The 13,297-nt window shown below is 38.3% G+C and overlaps 17 non-coding genes across 17 annotated transcripts; all 17 read left to right on the forward strand.

The window, feature by feature from the left end:
* Window positions 1–164: 164 nt before the first annotated feature.
* LOC149413086 (5S ribosomal RNA) lies at window positions 165–283 on the forward strand. Its single transcript, XR_016304430.1, has one exon. It is a non-coding gene; the product is annotated as a 5S ribosomal RNA (ribosomal RNA).
* Window positions 284–958: 675 nt separating this feature from the next.
* On the forward strand, window positions 959–1,077 carry LOC149413087 (5S ribosomal RNA). Its single transcript, XR_016304431.1, has one exon. It is a non-coding gene; the product is annotated as a 5S ribosomal RNA (ribosomal RNA).
* Window positions 1,078–1,746: 669 nt separating this feature from the next.
* On the forward strand, window positions 1,747–1,865 carry LOC149413088 (5S ribosomal RNA). Its single transcript, XR_016304432.1, has one exon. It is a non-coding gene; the product is annotated as a 5S ribosomal RNA (ribosomal RNA).
* Window positions 1,866–2,560: 695 nt separating this feature from the next.
* Window positions 2,561–2,679, forward strand: LOC149413089 (5S ribosomal RNA). The gene has a single exon (XR_016304521.1). It is a non-coding gene; the product is annotated as a 5S ribosomal RNA (ribosomal RNA).
* A 679-nt stretch (window positions 2,680–3,358) lies between these two features.
* On the forward strand, window positions 3,359–3,477 carry LOC149413090 (5S ribosomal RNA). The gene has a single exon (XR_016304433.1). It is a non-coding gene; the product is annotated as a 5S ribosomal RNA (ribosomal RNA).
* Window positions 3,478–4,144: 667 nt separating this feature from the next.
* On the forward strand, window positions 4,145–4,263 carry LOC149413091 (5S ribosomal RNA). The gene has a single exon (XR_016304434.1). It is a non-coding gene; the product is annotated as a 5S ribosomal RNA (ribosomal RNA).
* Window positions 4,264–4,950: 687 nt separating this feature from the next.
* On the forward strand, window positions 4,951–5,069 carry LOC149413092 (5S ribosomal RNA). Its single transcript, XR_016304436.1, has one exon. It is a non-coding gene; the product is annotated as a 5S ribosomal RNA (ribosomal RNA).
* A 679-nt stretch (window positions 5,070–5,748) lies between these two features.
* Window positions 5,749–5,867, forward strand: LOC149413093 (5S ribosomal RNA). The gene has a single exon (XR_016304437.1). It is a non-coding gene; the product is annotated as a 5S ribosomal RNA (ribosomal RNA).
* Window positions 5,868–6,546: 679 nt separating this feature from the next.
* LOC149413094 (5S ribosomal RNA) lies at window positions 6,547–6,665 on the forward strand. The gene has a single exon (XR_016304438.1). It is a non-coding gene; the product is annotated as a 5S ribosomal RNA (ribosomal RNA).
* A 675-nt stretch (window positions 6,666–7,340) lies between these two features.
* LOC149413095 (5S ribosomal RNA) lies at window positions 7,341–7,459 on the forward strand. Its single transcript, XR_016304439.1, has one exon. It is a non-coding gene; the product is annotated as a 5S ribosomal RNA (ribosomal RNA).
* A 677-nt stretch (window positions 7,460–8,136) lies between these two features.
* Window positions 8,137–8,255, forward strand: LOC149413096 (5S ribosomal RNA). Its single transcript, XR_016304440.1, has one exon. It is a non-coding gene; the product is annotated as a 5S ribosomal RNA (ribosomal RNA).
* A 679-nt stretch (window positions 8,256–8,934) lies between these two features.
* On the forward strand, window positions 8,935–9,053 carry LOC149413097 (5S ribosomal RNA). Its single transcript, XR_016304441.1, has one exon. It is a non-coding gene; the product is annotated as a 5S ribosomal RNA (ribosomal RNA).
* A 679-nt stretch (window positions 9,054–9,732) lies between these two features.
* Window positions 9,733–9,851, forward strand: LOC149413098 (5S ribosomal RNA). Its single transcript, XR_016304442.1, has one exon. It is a non-coding gene; the product is annotated as a 5S ribosomal RNA (ribosomal RNA).
* Window positions 9,852–10,530: 679 nt separating this feature from the next.
* On the forward strand, window positions 10,531–10,649 carry LOC149413099 (5S ribosomal RNA). The gene has a single exon (XR_016304443.1). It is a non-coding gene; the product is annotated as a 5S ribosomal RNA (ribosomal RNA).
* A 679-nt stretch (window positions 10,650–11,328) lies between these two features.
* On the forward strand, window positions 11,329–11,447 carry LOC149413100 (5S ribosomal RNA). The gene has a single exon (XR_016304444.1). It is a non-coding gene; the product is annotated as a 5S ribosomal RNA (ribosomal RNA).
* A 675-nt stretch (window positions 11,448–12,122) lies between these two features.
* Window positions 12,123–12,241, forward strand: LOC149413101 (5S ribosomal RNA). The gene has a single exon (XR_016304445.1). It is a non-coding gene; the product is annotated as a 5S ribosomal RNA (ribosomal RNA).
* A 687-nt stretch (window positions 12,242–12,928) lies between these two features.
* On the forward strand, window positions 12,929–13,047 carry LOC149413102 (5S ribosomal RNA). The gene has a single exon (XR_016304447.1). It is a non-coding gene; the product is annotated as a 5S ribosomal RNA (ribosomal RNA).
* Window positions 13,048–13,297: the final 250 nt, after the last annotated feature.

Genomic DNA, 13,297 nt, shown 5'->3' on the forward strand with positions numbered 1-13,297 from the left:
TGAATTTTCCCTCTTCAGTTCGAGCTAAAGTGGCATCTATCGGAATATTTCATGATTTAAATCGCGCTTTCGTAGGCTGTTCACTACTCCGCTGAACGTCAAAGTTTTATAAAAATAATAAAATTATTCTCCAGTATAAGATTCGCATCTCAATATCAGCGTTCGCCAACGACCATACCATGTTGAACACACCGGTTCTCGTCCGATCACCGAAGTTAAGCAACATTGGGCGCGGTCAGTACTTGGATGGGTGACCGCTTGGGAACACCGCGTGCCGTTGGCCCTCTTCTTTTTTGAATTTTTTTTCAATTTTCTAAATGTTATTTAAGTATTCGGTTGTTTTTCGTCTCTCCCTAACGTTTAATTGCGTGTTGATACAGTCGTTTGGCGTTTCATCCTCCACCCCTACGTACTTAACTTACATTTTTTCAATCAATATCAGATCTGTCGGTGTAATGCACGCCTCTCCTTTTTTGCAATTGCTTTTCTATTTGTTAAATGTTATTTAGCATTTAGATGTTCTTCGTCTGTTTTTGTGATATAACCTACCCCTCCCTACCCCTACCACGTTCATAAACCTATAATTTTGTTGGGATATAATCATTTGGCGTTTCATCCTCCCTCCCTCCCTCCCTCCCTCCCTCCCTCCCTCCCTGACATAATGCATGTTTGATGAGATTATTTTGCTTACATAACACATTTAAATATAAATTGCCTAGGATTATACTATTTTTTACGTTTTTTTTAAATTTATGTATCGTCGTTATTTATGTGTTTTACCATTGTTATTAATTTGAATTTTCCCTCTTCAGTTCGAGCTAAAGTGGCATCTATCGGAATATTTCATGATTTAAATCGCGCTTTCGTAGGCTGTTCACTACTCCGCTGAACGTCAAAGTTTTATAAAAATAATAAAATTATTCTCCAGTATAAGATTCGCATCTCAATATCAGCGTTCGCCAACGACCATACCATGTTGAACACACCGGTTCTCGTCCGATCACCGAAGTTAAGCAACATTGGGCGCGGTCAGTACTTGGATGGGTGACCGCTTGGGAACACCGCGTGCCGTTGGCCCTCTTCTTTTTTGAATTTTTTTTCAATTTTCTAAATGTTATTTAAGTATTCGGTTGTTTTTCGTCTCTCCCTAACGTTTAATTGCGTGTTGATACAGTCGTTTGGCGTTTCATCCTCCACCCCTACGTACTTAACTTACATTTTTTCAATCAATATCAGATCTGTCGGTGTAATGCACGCCTCTCCTTTTTTGCAATTGCTTTTCTATTTGTTAAATGTTATTTAGCATTTAGATGTTCTTCGTCTGTTTTTGTGATATAACCTACCCCTCCCTACCCCTACCACGTTCATAAACCTATAATTTTGTTGGGATATAATCATTTGGCGTTTCATCCTCCCTCCCTCCCTCCCTCCCTCCCTCCCTCCCTGACATAATGCATGTTTGATGAGATTATTTTGCTTACATAACACATTTAAATATAAATTGCCTAGGATTATACTATTTTTTACGTTTTTTTTAAATTTATGTATCGTCGTTATTTATGTATTTTACCATTGTTATTAATTTGAATTTTCCCTCTTCAGTTCGAGCTAAAGTGGCATCTATCGGAATATTTCATGATTTAAATCGCGCTTTCGTAGGCTGTTCACTACTCCGCTGAACGTCAAAGTTTTATAAAAATAATAAAATTATTCCAGTATAAGATTCGCATCTCAATATCAGCGTTCGCCAACGACCATACCATGTTGAACACACCGGTTCTCGTCCGATCACCGAAGTTAAGCAACATTGGGCGCGGTCAGTACTTGGATGGGTGACCGCTTGGGAACACCGCGTGCCGTTGGCCCTCTTCTTTTTTGAATTTTTTTTCAATTTTCTAAATGTTATTTAAGTATTCGGTTGTTTTTCGTCTCTCCCTAACGTTTAATTGCGTGTTGATACAGTCGTTTGGCGTTTCATCCTCCACCCCTACGTACTTAACTTACATTTTTTCAATCAATATCAGATCTGTCGGTGTAATGCACGCCTCTCCTTTTTTGCAATTGCTTTTCTATTTGTTAAATGTTATTTAGCATTTAGATGTTCTTCGTCTGTTTTTGTGATATAACCTACCCCTCCCTACCCCTACCACGTTCATAAACCTATAATTTTGTTGGGATATAATCATTTGGCGTTTCATCCTCCCTCCCTCCCTCCCTCCCTCCCTCCCTCCCTCCCTCCCTCCCTCCCTCCCTCCCTGACATAATGCATGTTTGATGAGATTATTTTGCTTACATAACACATTTAAATATAAATTGCCTAGGATTATACTATTTTTTACGTTTTTTTTAAATTTATGTATCGTCGTTATTTATGTGTTTTACCATTGTTATTAATTTGAATTTTCCCTCTTCAGTTCGAGCTAAAGTGGCATCTATCGGAATATTTCATGATTTAAATCGCGCTTTCGTAGGCTGTTCACTACTCCGCTGAACGTCAAAGTTTTATAAAAATAATAAAATTATTCTCCAGTATAAGATTTGCATCTCAATATCAGCGTTCGCCAACGACCATACCATGTTGAACACACCGGTTCTCGTCCGATCACCGAAGTTAAGCAACATTGGGCGCGGTCAGTACTTGGATGCGTGACCGCTTGGGAACACCGCGTGCCGTTGGCCCTCTTCTTTTTTGAATTTTTTTTCAATTTTCTAAATGTTATTTAAGTATTCGGTTGTTTTTCGTCTCTCCCTAACGTTTAATTGCGTGTTGATACAGTCGTTTGGCGTTTCATCCTCCACCCCTACGTACTTAACTTACATTTTTTCAATCAATATCAGATCTGTCGGTGTAATGCACGCCTCTCCTTTTTTGCAATTGCTTTTCTATTTGTTAAATGTTATTTAGCATTTAGATGTTCTTCGTCTGTTTTTGTGATATAACCTACCCCTCCCTACCCCTACCACGTTCATAAACCTATAATTTTGTTGGGATATAATCATTTGGCGTTTCATCCTCCCTCCCTCCCTCCCTCCCTCCCTCCCTCCCTCCCTCCCTGACATAATGCATGTTTGATGAGATTATTTTGCTTACATAACACATTTAAATATAAATTGCCTAGGATTATACTATTTTTTACGTTTTTTTTAAATTTATGTATCGTCGTTATTTATGTGTTTTACCATTGTTATTAATTTGAATTTTCCCTCTTCAGTTCGAGCTAAAGTGGCATCTATCGGAATATTTCATGATTTAAATCGCGCTTTCGTAGGCTGTTCACTACTCCGCTGAACGTCAAAGTTTTATAAAAATAATAAAATTATTCTCCAGTATAAGATTCGCATCTCAATATCAGCGTTCGCCAACGACCATACCATGTTGAACACACCGGTTCTCGTCCGATCACCGAAGTTAAGCAACATTGGGCGCGGTCAGTACTTGGATGGGTGACCGCTTGGGAACACCGCGTGCCGTTGGCCCTCTTCTTTTTTGAATTTTTTTTCAATTTTCTAAATGTTATTTAAGTATTCGGTTGTTTTTCGTCTCTCCCTAACGTTTAATTGCGTGTTGATACAGTCGTTTGGCGTTTCATCCTCCACCCCTACGTACTTAACTTACATTTTTTCAATCAATATCAGATCTGTCGGTGTAATGCACGCCTCTCCTTTTTTGCAATTGCTTTTCTATTTGTTAAATGTTATTTAGCATTTAGATGTTCTTCGTCTGTTTTTGTGATATAACCTACCCCTCCCTACCCCTACCACGTTCATAAACCTATAATTTTGTTGGGATATAATCATTTGGCGTTTCATCCTCCCTCCCTCCCTCCCTCCCTCCCTCCCTGACATAATGCATGTTTGATGAGATTATTTTGCTTACATAACACATTTAAATATAAATTGCCTAGGATTATACTATTTTTTACGTTTTTTTTAAATTTATGTATCGTCGTTATTTATGTGTTTTACCATTGTTATTAATTTGAATTTTCCCTCTTCAGTTCGAGCTAAAGTGGCATCTATCGGAATATTTCATGATTTAAATCGCGCTTTCGTAGGCTGTTCACTACTCCGCTGAACGTCAAAGTTTTATAAAAATAATAAAATTATTCTCCAGTATAAGATTCGCATCTCAATATCAGCGTTCGCCAACGACCATACCATGTTGAACACACCGGTTCTCGTCCGATCACCGAAGTTAAGCAACATTGGGCGCGGTCAGTACTTGGATGGGTGACCGCTTGGGAACACCGCGTGCCGTTGGCCCTCTTCTTTTTTGAATTTTTTTTCAATTTTCTAAATGTTATTTAAGTATTCGGTTGTTTTTCGTCTCTCCCTAACGTTTAATTGCGTGTTGATACAGTCGTTTGGCGTTTCATCCTCCACCCCTACGTACTTAACTTACATTTTTTCAATCAATATCAGATCTGTCGGTGTAATGCACGCCTCTCCTTTTTTGCAATTGCTTTTCTATTTGTTAAATGTTATTTAGCATTTAGATGTTCTTCGTCTGTTTTTGTGATATAACCTACCCCTCCCTACCCCTACCACGTTCATAAACCTATAATTTTGTTGGGATATAATCATTTGGCGTTTCATCCTCCCTCCCTCCCTCCCTCCCTCCCTCCCTCCCTCCCTCCCTCCCTCCCTGACATAATGCATGTTTGATGAGATTATTTTGCTTACATAACACATTTAAATATAAATTGCCTAGGATTATACTATTTTTTACGTTTTTTTTAAATTTATGTATCGTCGTTATTTATGTGTTTTACCATTGTTATTAATTTGAATTTTCCCTCTTCAGTTCGAGCTAAAGTGGCATCTATCGGAATATTTCATGATTTAAATCGCGCTTTCGTAGGCTGTTCACTACTCCGCTGAACGTCAAAGTTTTATAAAAATAATAAAATTATTCTCCAGTATAAGATTCGCATCTCAATATCAGCGTTCGCCAACGACCATACCATGTTGAACACACCGGTTCTCGTCCGATCACCGAAGTTAAGCAACATTGGGCGCGGTCAGTACTTGGATGGGTGACCGCTTGGGAACACCGCGTGCCGTTGGCCCTCTTCTTTTTTGAATTTTTTTTCAATTTTCTAAATGTTATTTAAGTATTCGGTTGTTTTTCGTCTCTCCCTAACGTTTAATTGCGTGTTGATACAGTCGTTTGGCGTTTCATCCTCCACCCCTACGTACTTAACTTACATTTTTTCAATCAATATCAGATCTGTCGGTGTAATGCACGCCTCTCCTTTTTTGCAATTGCTTTTCTATTTGTTAAATGTTATTTAGCATTTAGATGTTCTTCGTCTGTTTTTGTGATATAACCTACCCCTCCCTACCCCTACCACGTTCATAAACCTATAATTTTGTTGGGATATAATCATTTGGCGTTTCATCCTCCCTCCCTCCCTCCCTCCCTCCCTCCCTCCCTCCCTCCCTGACATAATGCATGTTTGATGAGATTATTTTGCTTACATAACACATTTAAATATAAATTGCCTAGGATTATACTATTTTTTACGTTTTTTTTAAATTTATGTATCGTCGTTATTTATGTGTTTTACCATTGTTATTAATTTGAATTTTCCCTCTTCAGTTCGAGCTAAAGTGGCATCTATCGGAATATTTCATGATTTAAATCGCGCTTTCGTAGGCTGTTCACTACTCCGCTGAACGTCAAAGTTTTATAAAAATAATAAAATTATTCTCCAGTATAAGATTCGCATCTCAATATCAGCGTTCGCCAACGACCATACCATGTTGAACACACCGGTTCTCGTCCGATCACCGAAGTTAAGCAACATTGGGCGCGGTCAGTACTTGGATGGGTGACCGCTTGGGAACACCGCGTGCCGTTGGCCCTCTTCTTTTTTGAATTTTTTTTCAATTTTCTAAATGTTATTTAAGTATTCGGTTGTTTTTCGTCTCTCCCTAACGTTTAATTGCGTGTTGATACAGTCGTTTGGCGTTTCATCCTCCACCCCTACGTACTTAACTTACATTTTTTCAATCAATATCAGATCTGTCGGTGTAATGCACGCCTCTCCTTTTTTGCAATTGCTTTTCTATTTGTTAAATGTTATTTAGCATTTAGATGTTCTTCGTCTGTTTTTGTGATATAACCTACCCCTCCCTACCCCTACCACGTTCATAAACCTATAATTTTGTTGGGATATAATCATTTGGCGTTTCATCCTCCCTCCCTCCCTCCCTCCCTCCCTCCCTCCCTCCCTCCCTGACATAATGCATGTTTGATGAGATTATTTTGCTTACATAACACATTTAAATATAAATTGCCTAGGATTATACTATTTTTTACGTTTTTTTTAAATTTATGTATCGTCGTTATTTATGTGTTTTACCATTGTTATTAATTTGAATTTTCCCTCTTCAGTTCGAGCTAAAGTGGCATCTATCGGAATATTTCATGATTTAAATCGCGCTTTCGTAGGCTGTTCACTACTCCGCTGAACGTCAAAGTTTTATAAAAATAATAAAATTATTCTCCAGTATAAGATTCGCATCTCAATATCAGCGTTCGCCAACGACCATACCATGTTGAACACACCGGTTCTCGTCCGATCACCGAAGTTAAGCAACATTGGGCGCGGTCAGTACTTGGATGGGTGACCGCTTGGGAACACCGCGTGCCGTTGGCCCTCTTCTTTTTTGAATTTTTTTTCAATTTTCTAAATGTTATTTAAGTATTCGGTTGTTTTTCGTCTCTCCCTAACGTTTAATTGCGTGTTGATACAGTCGTTTAGCGTTTCATCCTCCACCCCTACGTACTTAACTTACATTTTTTCAATCAATATCAGATCTGTCGGTGTAATGCACGCCCCTCCTTTTTTGCAATTGCTTTTCTATTTGTTAAATGTTATTTAGCATTTAGATGTTCTTCGTCTGTTTTTGTGATATAACCTACCCCTCCCTACCCCTACCACGTTCATAAACCTATAATTTTGTTGGGATATAATCATTTGGCGTTTCATCCTCCCTCCCTCCCTCCCTCCCTCACTCCCTCCCTCCCTGACATAATGCATGTTTGATGAGATTATTTTGCTTACATAACACATTTAAATATAAATTGCCTAGGATTATACTATTTTTTACGTTTTTTTTAAATTTATGTATCGTCGTTATTTATGTATTTTACCATTGTTATTAATTTGAATTTTCCCTCTTCAGTTCGAGCTAAAGTGGCATCTATCGGAATATTTCATGATTTAAATCGCGCTTTCGTAGGCTGTTCACTACTCCGCTGAACGTCAAAGTTTTATAAAAATAATAAAATTATTCTCCAGTATAAGATTCGCATCTCAATATCAGCGTTCGCCAACGACCATACCATGTTGAACACACCGGTTCTCGTCCGATCACCGAAGTTAAGCAACATTGGGCGCGGTCAGTACTTGGATGGGTGACCGCTTGGGAACACCGCGTGCCGTTGGCCCTCTTCTTTTTTGAATTTTTTTTCAATTTTCTAAATGTTATTTAAGTATTCGGTTGTTTTTCGTCTCTCCCTAACGTTTAATTGCGTGTTGATACAGTCGTTTGGCGTTTCATCCTCCACCCCTACGTACTTAACTTACATTTTTTCAATCAATATCAGATCTGTCGGTGTAATGCACGCCTCTCCTTTTTTGCAATTGCTTTTCTATTTGTTAAATGTTATTTAGCATTTAGATGTTCTTCGTCTGTTTTTGTGATATAACCTACCCCTCCCTACCCCTACCACGTTCATAAACCTATAATTTTGTTGGGATATAATCATTTGGCGTTTCATCCTCCCTCCCTCCCTCCCTCCCTCCCTCCCTCCCTCCCTCCCTGACATAATGCATGTTTGATGAGATTATTTTGCTTACATAACACATTTAAATATAAATTGCCTAGGATTATACTATTTTTTACGTTTTTTTTAAATTTATGTATCGTCGTTATTTATGTATTTTACCATTGTTATTAATTTGAATTTTCCCTCTTCAGTTCGAGCTAAAGTGGCATCTATCGGAATATTTCATGATTTAAATCGCGCTTTCGTAGGCTGTTCACTACTCCGCTGAACGTCAAAGTTTTATAAAAATAATAAAATTATTCCAGTATAAGATTCGCATCTCAATATCAGCGTTCGCCAACGACCATACCATGTTGAACACACCGGTTCTCGTCCGATCACCGAAGTTAAGCAACATTGGGCGCGGTCAGTACTTGGATGGGTGACCGCTTGGGAACACCGCGTGCCGTTGGCCCTCTTCTTTTTTGAATTTTTTTTCAATTTTCTAAATGTTATTTAAGTATTCGGTTGTTTTTCGTCTCTCCCTAACGTTTAATTGCGTGTTGATACAGTCGTTTGGCGTTTCATCCTCCACCCCTACGTACTTAACTTACATTTTTTCAATCAATATCAGATCTGTCGGTGTAATGCACGCCTCTCCTTTTTTGCAATTGCTTTTCTATTTGTTAAATGTTATTTAGCATTTAGATGTTCTTCGTCTGTTTTTGTGATATAACCTACCCCTCCCTACCCCTACCACGTTCATAAACCTATAATTTTGTTGGGATATAATCATTTGGCGTTTCATCCTCCCTCCCTCCCTCCCTCCCTCCCTCCCTCCCTCCCTCCCTGACATAATGCATGTTTGATGAGATTATTTTGCTTACATAACACATTTAAATATAAATTGCCTAGGATTATACTATTTTTTACGTTTTTTTTAAATTTATGTATCGTCGTTATTTATGTGTTTTACCATTGTTATTAATTTGAATTTTCCCTCTTCAGTTCGAGCTAAAGTGGCATCTATCGGAATATTTCATGATTTAAATCGCGCTTTCGTAGGCTGTTCACTACTCCGCTGAACGTCAAAGTTTTATAAAAATAATAAAATTATTCTCCAGTATAAGATTTGCATCTCAATATCAGCGTTCGCCAACGACCATACCATGTTGAACACACCGGTTCTCGTCCGATCACCGAAGTTAAGCAACATTGGGCGCGGTCAGTACTTGGATGGGTGACCGCTTGGGAACACCGCGTGCCGTTGGCCCTCTTCTTTTTTGAATTTTTTTTCAATTTTCTAAATGTTATTTAAGTATTCGGTTGTTTTTCGTCTCTCCCTAACGTTTAATTGCGTGTTGATACAGTCGTTTGGCGTTTCATCCTCCACCCCTACGTACTTAACTTACATTTTTTCAATCAATATCAGATCTGTCGGTGTAATGCACGCCTCTCCTTTTTTGCAATTGCTTTTCTATTTGTTAAATGTTATTTAGCATTTAGATGTTCTTCGTCTGTTTTTGTGATATAACCTACCCCTCCCTACCCCTACCACGTTCATAAACCTATAATTTTGTTGGGATATAATCATTTGGCGTTTCATCCTCCCTCCCTCCCTCCCTCCCTCCCTCCCTCCCTCCCTCCCTGACATAATGCATGTTTGATGAGATTATTTTGCTTACATAACACATTTAAATATAAATTGCCTAGGATTATACTATTTTTTACGTTTTTTTTAAATTTATGTATCGTCGTTATTTATGTATTTTACCATTGTTATTAATTTGAATTTTCCCTCTTCAGTTCGAGCTAAAGTGGCATCTATCGGAATATTTCATGATTTAAATCGCGCTTTCGTAGGCTGTTCACTACTCCGCTGAACGTCAAAGTTTTATAAAAATAATAAAATTATTCTCCAGTATAAGATTCGCATCTCAATATCAGCGTTCGCCAACGACCATACCATGTTGAACACACCGGTTCTCGTCCGATCACCGAAGTTAAGCAACATTGGGCGCGGTCAGTACTTGGATGGGTGACCGCTTGGGAACACCGCGTGCCGTTGGCCCTCTTCTTTTTTGAATTTTTTTTCAATTTTCTAAATGTTATTTAAGTATTCGGTTGTTTTTCGTCTCTCCCTAACGTTTAATTGCGTGTTGATACAGTCGTTTGGCGTTTCATCCTCCACCCCTACGTACTTAACTTACATTTTTTCAATCAATATCAGATCTGTCGGTGTAATGCACGCCTCTCCTTTTTTGCAATTGCTTTTCTATTTGTTAAATGTTATTTAGCATTTAGATGTTCTTCGTCTGTTTTTGTGATATAACCTACCCCTCCCTACCCCTACCACGTTCATAAACCTATAATTTTGTTGGGATATAATCATTTGGCGTTTCATCCTCCCTCCCTCCCTCCCTCCCTCCCTCCCTCCCTCCCTCCCTGACATAATGCATGTTTGATGAGATTATTTTGCTTACATAACACATTTAAATATAAATTGCCTAGGATTATACTATTTTTTACGTTTTTTTTAAATTTATGTATCGTCGTTATTTATGTGTTTTACCATTGTTATTAATTTGAATTTTCCCTCTTCAGTTCGAGCTAAAGTGGCATCTATCGGAATATTTCATGATTTAAATCGCGCTTTCGTAGGCTGTTCACTACTCCGCTGAACGTCAAAGTTTTATAAAAATAATAAAATTATTCTCCAGTATAAGATTCGCATCTCAATATCAGCGTTCGCCAACGACCATACCATGTTGAACACACCGGTTCTCGTCCGATCACCGAAGTTAAGCAACATTGGGCGCGGTCAGTACTTGGATGGGTGACCGCTTGGGAACACCGCGTGCCGTTGGCCCTCTTCTTTTTTGAATTTTTTTTCAATTTTCTAAATGTTATTTAAGTATTCGGTTGTTTTTCGTCTCTCCCTAACGTTTAATTGCGTGTTGATACAGTCGTTTGGCGTTTCATCCTCCACCCCTACGTACTTAACTTACATTTTTTCAATCAATATCAGATCTGTCGGTGTAATGCACGCCTCTCCTTTTTTGCAATTGCTTTTCTATTTGTTAAATGTTATTTAGCATTTAGATGTTCTTCGTCTGTTTTTGTGATATAACCTACCCCTCCCTACCCCTACCACGTTCATAAACCTATAATTTTGTTGGGATATAATCATTTGGCGTTTCATCCTCCCTCCCTCCCTCCCTCCCTCCCTCCCTCCCTCCCTCCCTGACATAATGCATGTTTGATGAGATTATTTTGCTTACATAACACATTTAAATATAAATTGCCTAGGATTATACTATTTTTTACGTTTTTTTTAAATTTATGTATCGTCGTTATTTATGTGTTTTACCATTGTTATTAATTTGAATTTTCCCTCTTCAGTTCGAGCTAAAGTGGCATCTATCGGAATATTTCATGATTTAAATCGCGCTTTCGTAGGCTGTTCACTACTCCGCTGAACGTCAAAGTTTTATAAAAATAATAAAATTATTCTCCAGTATAAGATTCGCATCTCAATATCAGCGTTCGCCAACGACCATACCATGTTGAACACACCGGTTCTCGTCCGATCACCGAAGTTAAGCAACATTGGGCGCGGTCAGTACTTGGATGGGTGACCGCTTGGGAACACCGCGTGCCGTTGGCCCTCTTCTTTTTTGAATTTTTTTTCAATTTTCTAAATGTTATTTAAGTATTCGGTTGTTTTTCGTCTCTCCCTAACGTTTAATTGCGTGTTGATACAGTCGTTTGGCGTTTCATCCTCCACCCCTACGTACTTAACTTACATTTTTTCAATCAATATCAGATCTGTCGGTGTAATGCACGCCTCTCCTTTTTTGCAATTGCTTTTCTATTTGTTAAATGTTATTTAGCATTTAGATGTTCTTCGTCTGTTTTTGTGATATAACCTACCCCTCCCTACCCCTACCACGTTCATAAACCTATAATTTTGTTGGGATATAATCATTTGGCGTTTCATCCTCCCTCCCTCCCTCCCTCCCTCACTCCCTCCCTCCCTGACATAATGCATGTTTGATGAGATTATTTTGCTTACATAACACATTTAAATATAAATTGCCTAGGATTATACTATTTTTTACGTTTTTTTTAAATTTATGTATCGTCGTTATTTATGTATTTTACCATTGTTATTAATTTGAATTTTCCCTCTTCAGTTCGAGCTAAAGTGGCATCTATCGGAATATTTCATGATTTAAATCGCGCTTTCGTAGGCTGTTCACTACTCCGCTGAACGTCAAAGTTTTATAAAAATAATAAAATTATTCTCCAGTATAAGATTCGCATCTCAATATCAGCGTTCGCCAACGACCATACCATGTTGAACACACCGGTTCTCGTCCGATCACCGAAGTTAAGCAACATTGGGCGCGGTCAGTACTTGGATGGGTGACCGCTTGGGAACACCGCGTGCCGTTGGCCCTCTTCTTTTTTGAATTTTTTTTCAATTTTCTAAATGTTATTTAAGTATTCGGTTGTTTTTCGTCTCTCCCTAACGTTTAATTGCGTGTTGATACAGTCGTTTGGCGTTTCATCCTCCACCCCTACGTACTTAACTTACATTTTTTCAATCAATATCAGATCTGTCGGTGTAATGCACGCCTCTCCTTTTTTGCAATTGCTTTTCTATTTGTTAAATGTTATTTAGCATTTAGATGTTCTTCGTCTGTTTTTGTGATATAACCTACCCCTCCCTACCCCTACCACGTTCATAAACCTATAATTTTGTTGGGATATAATCATTTGGCGTTTCATCCTCCCTCCCTCCCTCCCTCCCTCCCTCCCTCCCTCCCTCCCTCCCTCCCTGACATAATGCATGTTTGATGAGATTATTTTGCTTACATAACACATTTAAATATAAATTGCCTAGGATTATACTATTTTTTACGTTTTTGTTAAATTTATGTATCGTCGTTATTTATGTGTTTTACCATTGTTATTAATTTGAATTTTCCCTCTTCAGTTCGAGCTAAAGTGGCATCTATCGGAATATTTCATGATTTAAATCGCGCTTTCGTAGGCTGTTCACTACTCCGCTGAACGTCAAAGTTTTATAAAAATAATAAAATTATTCTCCAGTATAAGATTCGCATCTCAATATCAGCGTTCGCCAACGACCATACCATGTTGAACACACCGGTTCTCGTCCGATCACCGAAGTTAAGCAACATTGGGCGCGGTCAGTACTTGGATGGGTGACCGCTTGGGAACACCGCGTGCCGTTGGCCCTTTTCTTTTTTGAATTTTTTTTCAATTTTCTAAATGTTATTTAAGTATTCGGTTGTTTTTCGTCTCTCCCTAACGTTTAATTGCGTGTTGATACAGTCGTTTGGCGTTTCATCCTCCACCCCTACGTACTTAACTTACATTTTTTCAATCAATATCAGATCTGTCGGTGTAATGCACGCCTCTCCTTTTTTGCAATTGCTTTTCTATTTGTTAAATGTTATTTAGCATTTAGATGTTCTTCGTCTGTTT

Source organism: Hesperophylax consimilis, chromosome 22 (assembly GCF_061612785.1).
Source record: "Hesperophylax consimilis isolate HC1 chromosome 22, BYU_Hcon_1.0, whole genome shotgun sequence".
Taxonomy (NCBI): domain Eukaryota; kingdom Metazoa; phylum Arthropoda; class Insecta; order Trichoptera; family Limnephilidae; genus Hesperophylax; species Hesperophylax consimilis.